We start from the raw sequence: 9,731 nt of genomic DNA on the forward strand, positions 1-9,731 counted from the left end.
CAGGCAGATTTCTTTATGGACTTTGCAATTTTGTTCACACTCATTTTCATTCCTGACTACAACTCAATGGTACCTCTATCTGCTGTTCCCCTCAAAATAGTACTTTCAACTGCTCTTTTAAATGTGAGCTGTGCTTCAGTTAGGAGCCATTTCTGAATGCTCTCTTGTGAAATTTCACAAACTAAGCAATCTCTCAATGCATCATTAAGCCAATCACTGAACTGATTATGTTCAGATAATCTCTTCAATTCAGTCACATATGCTGAAATGAACATCCCTTCCATTTGATTCCACTTATGAAATCTAAAGCATTCTGCAATCAACAATGGCATCAGTTCTAAATGTTCCTGGATTACTTTCAGGATAATAACAAAGCTTATTTCAACTGGTTTGTTTTCAGCAGTCAAATCTCTGAACAAACTCTATATTTTTCCACCCAATACATTCAGTAAAACTGGCATTTGCTTTCATTTGCTTCAAAATTCTGCTCAATTTGCTAAGTATACAATATCAAGTCATCTCCTGTGCAATCAAATGTATCAATCTTTCCAAAATTGCCAGCCATCTCCGTGCTTTTTTATTTAAGGTGATTATCAATCAGTATTCACTGTTTACGACCCTGTGAATTTTATGAATCTTCTACCCTTTTTATTTAACTCAAGTGTCTCTTCCCTTCCGAAGAACAAGTACTGCAATGCTTCTTTAACTCTGCGTTTTTCTTAACTTGGAAGTCTCATTGCACTCCTACAGGTAGATACTAATTTCAGGTTAGTTTAAAACTTCCTCATCACCACAGTTATGTTTTATAACTCCAAAACAAAAAATGAATCGAAAGAAAAACACAGAGCTGAGAGGTCTTTTAGTGAAGTGTGCACATATGATCTGGTGGCTTGATGATGTGCATTATTCATGTATTTTTACATATAAACCATAATAAATTATGTAATTAACATAGAATGCTTCATAAAACAACATATTTACAATATTTTTCAAATATCACTGAAATATTATATGCTCAATATATTGTTTGTTGCTCTAGATTTTCAGCATTTGCACTTAATTTAGAAACTCCCATACTTTCTCCACATCCCTCAATGACTCAGTTCTTCAGGTATTTTTCCCAGCTCCTTTTGGAAATTATACACCTGGATCTGGTGGGACAGGTGAAAGATTTAGGGAAGTAATTCCAGAGGTCTGGGGCAGGACAGATGGAAACATGGTGTGAGAGGGACTAAATTCAGGTAGGGGCAGATGATTCCAGAAACCACAGAAGGTCCCAGCATCAGTGACTTTTAGTTTCTAATCTCCTAGTGTATAATTTCACTCACTAGTTCACTGCTCAAATAGAATCTGAAATTAACACTGTAAGTGAGTAGCTAAGGCATTTGCCACTGACTGAATCTTGTGATAATGTGTCTAGCAGTTAGAACAAATTTCTCTCTATGTTTCAGGCAGATCTGAAAAGCTGTGCTTGTTACATTTCATGTCGCAACTGCACGTGGCAATGAATTATTGAATGAGCCGCGGGGGTTTACATCCCAAAGGAATTGCAGCCTCTGTTATGCATAATGTCCAGTTCCATACAACAGCTGAAGAGTAGTGCCATGTACCCATTGTGATTTAGAGCAGAGGGGTAATGATTCATGAAGATAACTCTGGTCATGAAGCTCATAAGGAAACATGCAAAATTCGTACATTTTCATTCTGGTTACTTGGCATGCCTCCACCATCCCCTCCCCCGTCCCTGCTGAAACACATATTGGAGTTGATGGATTATAATCCCACAGTGAGGTTGGAGGGCTAAGTGGATAGATGAAATGTAGTCCCAATGTGACACCACTCATTTGACCTATGTGCATCTGATCAAAATGTTGCTTTATTTTCCACATTGCGCCATGCGTATAATCATCCTGTAATGAATTGGAACATACTGTGATTGGTCTTCCATTTGACGAAATTAAGTTAAATCATTTCTTAAACACCACGGGACATTTTCTTGAGAATAAACACAACCATGGAACTTTACTGTGAGGATCAGTTATTAAAATAGGAAATGCACCAGTCCATTATTGTCTAATGGATTTCAATTAGAATGCTAAAGCTCAGTAGCAATGAGTATTTTCCTTGAATTTTATGCAAAGAAGCCGCAACGAGGATGTCACCTGATTGGTATGTAAGGCAAGGAGATTTTTGTTGTTCTCAGTTAGATAGTGAAATGAGAGACAATAATACAGAGCAAGGTGTGAATAAAAACATAGAATATTACAGAACAGCACAGATCCTTCAGCCCACAATGTTATGTCAACATCTTAAACTACTCTAAGATCAATCTAACCCTCTCTCCTACAGAGACCTCAATTTTTCTATCATCAATGTGCTTGTCCAATAGCTTCTTAAATGTCCCTAATGTATCTGCCTCTACCAGAACTCTTGACCACATGGCCCACACACTCAGCACTCTCTGTTTAACAAACTTAACTCTGACAACCCCCTTATCCGTTCCTCCAATCATATTATGCCCTCTCATATTAGCCACTTCCACACTAGGAAAAAGTTTAGCTATCTGTGCCTCTTATCACCTTATGCACCTTTATCAAGTAACCTCTCATCCCCCTTCACTCCAAACAGAAAAAGCCTGAGCTCACTCAACATTCCTTTGTAACAATGTCTGGAGACTCGTCCTGCAAATGAAGAGTGCTTTCAAAAATAAGTGCTTTGAAAATAGTGTTTTGAAAAGAGCTTAATTGGCTGTAAAATAGAGGCACACCTTTCTTTCTATTCCCTTCTATAAAAGTCTGGATTATCTTTCTTTTATAGTGTGTTCATGGGGCATGAACATTGGAGCTCAATAAAAGCTAGTCAGGTGATATGATGATGGAGGATGGAACTAATGTCAGCAGCTAAAGTTTGAAATGAAATGGTCAAATGAACATCTCAGATGTATGTTATAAGTTTGGAGCTAGAAGAACATTGCCCATTTCATGTTGCCATGGAAAAAGTGATGAACTATCTTTCAATTGGTGCAGTCTCTCATGTGTTTTCTATGATACGGGAGGGTATTTTGTCCACTGAGTTTATGCTAGCTTCACAGAACATTCCTGTGTATTCCACTTCCCCACTAACTTCTCTTTAACCTACTCAAACATAAGTGCACTCAAGCAACCCCCTCCCCCGATTCCCCGATAGTTGTCCTACACCTGAGGAGCAAATCACAGCAGGCTAATTAACAGCAGCACAGAGAATGGCAAATGGTATTTAACTCAGACAAGTATGAGGTGTTGCAGTTTTGTAAGTTAAACTAACTCAGATCTTCCATAATAAATAACAGAGCCCTGGAAAGTATTGTAGAACAGAGGAATCTAGATGTACAGGTGCATATCTCCTTGAAGGTAGAGAAAGTGGGGTTGAAGTTGCTTGAGACATCATGTTACAGCTGTACTATACTTTGTTGAGGACCCTTATCGAGGAAGTGATGTACTGGTGTTGGAGAAGGTCCAGAGGAAGTTCACGGGAGTTATCACAGGAATGAAAGTGTTAACATATGAGAAGTTTGGCTCTGGCTCTGTACTCATTGGAGTTTAGAAGAAAGAGTGGAGATCTCATTGAATGGCCTGGATAGAAAGGATGTGGAGAGGATGTTTCCTATGATGGGGGAGTCTAAGACCAGAGGACACAGTCTCCGAATAGAAGGATTCCTTTAGAGCAGAGGTGAGGAGGAACTTTGTGAGCCGGAAGGTGGTGAACCTGTGGAATTCATTGCCAAACATGGCTGTACATGTCAAATATTGTGTGTAAGTTCTTGATTAGTAAGGGCATCAAAGGTTACAGGGAGAAGGCAGGAGAATGGGTTGACTGGGATAATAAATCCAACCAAAATGGAATGCTGGAGTTGAATGGCCTAATTCTGCTCCTATGTCTTTTGCATTTGCTGCATTGTGTGCTATTCTGGTCCCCTAGATATAGGATGACATAAACTTGGAAATAGAGCAGAAAACACTTAGAAGGATGTTACTGGCACTGGAAAGCTTGAGCTATAAGGAGAGACCCTGTAGGCTGGGGCAATAACATTTCAAAAATACTTCGAGAGGTACCTGGATAGGGAAGGTCTAGAGCAGAGATTCTCTACCTTTTTAATGACATGGGCCAATCCTATTAAACAAGGGGTTAGTGGACCTCAAGTTGATTTTGAGAGATACAGGAAAGTGGGACGATGTCCAGTAGACAACTTAGTCAGCATAGACGGGTTAGGCTGAAGGGTTTATTTCTGTGCTGTATAACTCTATGTCTATAAACTCGTGGCAGATGCAGGAACTCTGAAATAAAAACTGCATACACTGGAAATGCATGGATCAGGTAGCATACATGCAGATTAATTCTCTCTCACTACAGATACGGCCCGACCTGCTGATAGTTTGAGCTTGTCCTGTATTTATTGCCAAGGCTGAAAGTTTAGGGTGGTTGATGGGTAATGGGCCCAATTGCCTTTCACTTAAATACGCCTAAAGTTTGAGCTCTCATTGAGGCAGCCACTTTCATACGTCCACTTATTCTTAGTTACAACAAGGGTAGGAGGAAATGGAGAAGTGAGATGAATGTGTGAAAGAGAAGGGGATAAAAATAACCCTCAGGACCAAGAAGATGGTGAGATGGGACTTCTGTTGATCATTAAACACTGATGAAAACCATTCATAGCAATTAGCCCATTTTTGTTTTGGGGGTTGTTTAGGTCAGTGTATTGATATTCACAACCAACTGAAATTTGTGTTCTGTTGAAAGTAATAACCACAAAAGCTTTTAAGGGAAGCATAGTGAACTCAACTTTGAAATACAGCCCCTTTGACTTTAACAGACCAAATCTTCAGAGTTCAGCATGAGTCATATTTGATGACACATATAGGAAGACAAATCCCTAACCGAGACTTAAATGTTTAGACTGCACTAGAGTCTCTCAATTCTCCTCACATGATGAATGAAAAACTAAATTGCCTCAATGACAAAATTTTGGGAACTTTCTTCAGACGCTAACATGAACCAGACTTCAAGGCACTAACCTCTGACATCTAGAGCCAAAGATCACATTGATATGTGCCCTGTAGTTTTAAACACAGTAAAATCTGTTGAACTTGTATGAAAGATCTTTACCTTTGTGGAGCATACACTTCTGCCTTGTAAATAATTCTCAAACAGGCTCCCTTAACTTACCTTCTAAATGACTTAATGGACTCTGCCTACTATTGAAAAGTGTTATTGAGATAAGTGTTCTGAGTCCATTTTTAGATTTGGTACATTAAATAAAGGGATCAGGAAAAAGCAGCTTCTGCAGTTGCAGATATTTTACTGCAAAACAGACCTGGAAGCATTTGCAAAATCCACATTTTAAAAAAGCCAATGCGAATGTCCTGCACGTATTAAGCAAAGTTGAGCTTTGAACATTTTTCAGCTTGCTGAATTAGCTTGGCCTGACCCAGAAAATAAAATCAATTTACCACCACGCTAGATTAGATTAGAGTAGTCTTATTTGTCACATGTGCATCAAAACATCAAAGAATATAGTAAAATGAGTTGCTTATGTCAATGGCCAAAATAGTCTGAGATGTGCTGGGGGGCCAGCCTACAAGCATCACAATGCTTCCAGTGCCAACATAGCCATAAGACCTAAGAGCATAGAAATGGCACCACTGATTTTTGCAACTATTTCCCACCAAGAATGGTACAGATGGCTTGATCACATTTTATTCTTTATTTGGTGTTTATTGCTCATCCTAAATTGCCCTAAGCTACACTGCTCTATGTTCTGCATTCTGTATTAAAAGATCTCAGTATTACCAAATTGGATTCATTCTGAGTTGTTAATGCAATTTGAAATTGTCATCGTCCACACCTCTAATATTTTAATTATTGGTAATAAGTACACAAAAAAAATACAAATTTTCATTTAGTCCTGTCTTTCTTTTTTTTCAGAGTTTTACTTGGAAGGGTATTCAAGAGATTAGTCTTCAGTTTCTGATGATAATCATAGTTCTAGCACCATAATTTTTACGATGAAATCCCATAAGAATAGTGCAAATGAATTGCTTATATTCTTTATTCTTTCTAGAGATATGACCATTTAACAGGCTCAAGTCATAGAAATTTGGCATGTCCCCATCGACCCTTAATAATTCTAATTGATGCATCACAGAAAGCATCTGGATGCATAATGGCTCAATACGGTAACTGCTCTGCATGTAAAAAAATAGCCAGGCAGGATATAAAACCAATTACTCTTTTTTTTACTGCTTTTGGTTTCCAGATATATTAAAATTAGTTCCAAAAAAGAAAATTCACATCTTGTTTCTTCATGTTATCACAAGAAACTGAAGGAAGCTGTGGAGACAACTCAGTATATCACTGAAACCAGCTTTATGGACCACAAATAAAAGAAAATCTGCAGATGCTGGAAATCTGAGGAACAGACACAAAATGCTGGAGGAACTCAGCAGGTCAGGCAGCACCTATGGAAAAAAAATAGAGTTGACTCTTCGGGCTGAAACACTTCGGCAGGACTGGAGAAAAAAATGCTGAGGAGTAGGTTTGAAAGTTGGTGGAAGGGGACAGAGAACCACCAGGTGATAGGTGAACCTAGAGAGGGAGGGATGAAGTAAAGAGCTAGGAAGTTGATTAGTGGGATGAGGTGAGAGAGGGAAAGGGGAATGGGAAATGGAGGAGGCGGGGGGGGGGGGGTTGGGGTCATTACTGGCAGTAAGAGAAATCAATGTTCATTTCATCAGGTTGAAGGCTACCCAAATGGAATATAAGGTGTTATTCCTCTAACCTAGTGGTCACCAACCCATTGATCGTGATCGACCGGTCAATCTTTGAGATTTTCCAAGTAGATCCTGAAAAAAAATGAAAAATAAATACACAAATACTGTTGAGAGATTGTTTCCAGGTTGCAGGGTTTTAGTTCCGTTCTTCCTGCCCAGTGCACATGCGTGTAGCTCCCCCACACTACACAGTGTAATTCAGTGGTCCCCACCCACCGGGCCATGTGGAAACGATATGAGTCAGCTGCACATTTCCTCATTCCCTGTCACACCCACTGTTGGACTTGAACCCATGTGAGGTCATCAGTCACCTAAATGCAGTGACACCTTCATGCGGCCAGTGAGAACTGCCGATGCTACTGGCCCGGAGTGCGGCCGGCAGGAAGTGCTGATGCTACTGGTCCGGAGTGCGGCCGGCAGGAAGTGTTGATGCTACTGGCCCGGAGTGCAGCCGGCAGGAAGTGCTGATGCTACTGGTCCGGAGTGCGGCCGGCAGGAAGTGTTGATGCTACTGGCCCGGAGCACGGCCGACAGGAAGTGCTGATGCTACTGGCCCGGAGTGCGGCCGGCAGGAAGTGTGTGGTGAACTATGTGCCTGTCGGGACACGCCCCTGCTGACTGCTCCTGTGGCTCCTCCCACAGGCCCCTGTATAAAGGACACCTGCGGCCTGAAGATCGGCCTCAGTCTCCAGGACCTTGTATGATAGACACTCACTCCTGGTTCCTTCTTCCAGTCAATAAAAGCCGATATCTCGCCTACGTCTCAGTGTGAGTTATTGATGGTGCATCAAAGTGTTGATGCTACTGGCCTGGAGCGCGGCCGGCAGGAAGTGCCGATGCTACTGGCCCGGAGTGCGGCCGGCAGGAAGTGCCGATGCTACTGGCCCGGAGTGCGGCCGGCAGGAAGTGCCGATGCTACTGGCCCGGAGCGCGGCCGGCAGGAAGTGCCGATGCTACTGGCCCGGAGTGCGGCCGGCAGGAAGTGCCGATGCTACTGGCCCGGAGCGCGGCCGGCAGGAAGTGCCGATGCTACTGGCCCGGAGCGCGGCCGGCAGGAAGTGCCGATGCTACTGGTCCGGAGCGCGGCCGGCAGGAAGTGCCGATGCTACTGGCCCGGAGTGCGGCCGGCAGGAAGTGCCGTTGCAACTGGCCCGGAGCGCGGCCGGCAGGAAGTGCCGATGCTACTGGCCCGGAGCACGGCCGGCAGGAAGTGCCGATGCTACTGGCCCGGAGTGCGGCCGGCAGGAAGTGCCGCTGCTATTGGCCCGGAGTGCGGCCGGCAGGAAGTGCCGCTGCTACAGGCCCGGAGTGCGGCCGGCAGGAAGTGTCGATGCTACTGGCCCGGAGCGCGGCCGGCAGGAAGTGTTGATGCTACTGGCCCGGAGTGCGGCCAGCAGGAAGTGCCGATGCTACTGGCCCGGAGTGCGGCCGGCAGGAAGTGTTGATGCTACTGGCCCGGAGTGCGGCCGGCAGGAAGTGTTGATGCTACTGGCCCGGAGCGCGGCCAGCAGGAAGTGCCGATGCTACTGGCCCGGAGTGCGGCCGGCAGGAAGTGTTGATGCTACTGGCCCGGAGTGCGGCCGGCAGGAAGTGTTGATGCTACTGGTCCGGAGCGCGGCCGGCAGGAAGTGTTGATGCTACTGGCCCGGAGTGCGGCCGGCAGGAAGTGCTGATGCTACTGGTCCGGAGTGCGGCCGGCAGGAAGTATTGATGCTACTGGTCCGGAGCGCGGCCGGCAGGAAGTGTTGATGCTACTGGCCCGGAGCGCGGCCGGCAGGAAGTGTTGATGCTACTGGTCCGGAGCGCGGCCGGCAGGAAGTGTTGATGCTACTGGCCCGGAGTGCGGCCGGCAGGAAGTATTGATGCTACTGGTCCGGAGCGCGGCCGGCAGGAAGTGTTGATGCTACTGGCCCGGAGCGCGGCCAGCAGGAAGTGCCGATGCTACTGGCCCGGAGCGCGGCCAGCAGGAAGTGCCGATGCTACTGGTCCGGAGCGCGGCCGGCAGGAAGTGCCGATGCTACTGGCCCGGAGCGCGGCCGGCAGGAAGTGTTGATGCTACTGGCCCGGAGTGCGGCCGGCAGGAAGTATTGATGCTACTGGTCCGGAGCGCGGCCGGCAGGAATTGTTGATGCTACTGGCCCGGAGCGCGGCCGGCAGGAAGTGCCGATGCTACTGGCCCGGAGCGCGGCCGGCAGGAAGTGCCGATGCTACTGGCCCGGAGCGCGGCCGGCAGGAAGTGTTGATGCTACTGGCCCGGAGTGCGGCCGGCAGGAAGTGCCGATGCTACTGGTCCGGAGCGCGGCCGGCAGGAAGTGCCGATGCTACTGGTCCGGAGCGCGGCCGGCAGGAAGTGTTGATGCTACTGGTCCGGAGTGCGGCCGGCAGGAAGTGTTGATGCTACTGGCCCGGAGCGCGGCCGGCAGGAAGTGTGTGGTGAACTATGTGCCTGTCGGGACACGCCCCTGCTGACTGCTCCTGTGGCTCCTCCCACAGGCCCCTGTATAAAGGACACCTGCGGCCTGAAGATCGGCCTCAGTCTCCAGGACCTTGTATGATAGACACTCACTCCTGGTTCCTTCTTCCAGTCAATAAAAGCCGATATCTCGCCTACGTCTCAGTGTGAGTTATTGATGGTGCATCAAAGTGTTGATGCTACTGGCCCGGAGTGCGGCCGGCAGGAAGTGCCGATGCTACTGGCCCGGAGCGCGGCCGGCAGGAAGTGCCGATGCTACTGGCCCGGAGCGCGGCCGGCAGGAAGTGCCGATGCTACTGGCCCGGAGCGCGGCCGGCAGGAAGTGTTGATGCTACTGGCCCGGAGCGCGGCCGGCAGGAAGTGCCGATGCTACTGGCCCGGAGCGCGGCCGGCAGGAAGTGCCGATGCTACTGGCCCGGAGCGCGGCCGGCAGGAAGTGTTGATGCTACTGG

This window comes from Hypanus sabinus, chromosome 21 (genome assembly GCF_030144855.1).
Source record: "Hypanus sabinus isolate sHypSab1 chromosome 21, sHypSab1.hap1, whole genome shotgun sequence".
NCBI classification, from domain to species: domain Eukaryota; kingdom Metazoa; phylum Chordata; class Chondrichthyes; order Myliobatiformes; family Dasyatidae; genus Hypanus; species Hypanus sabinus.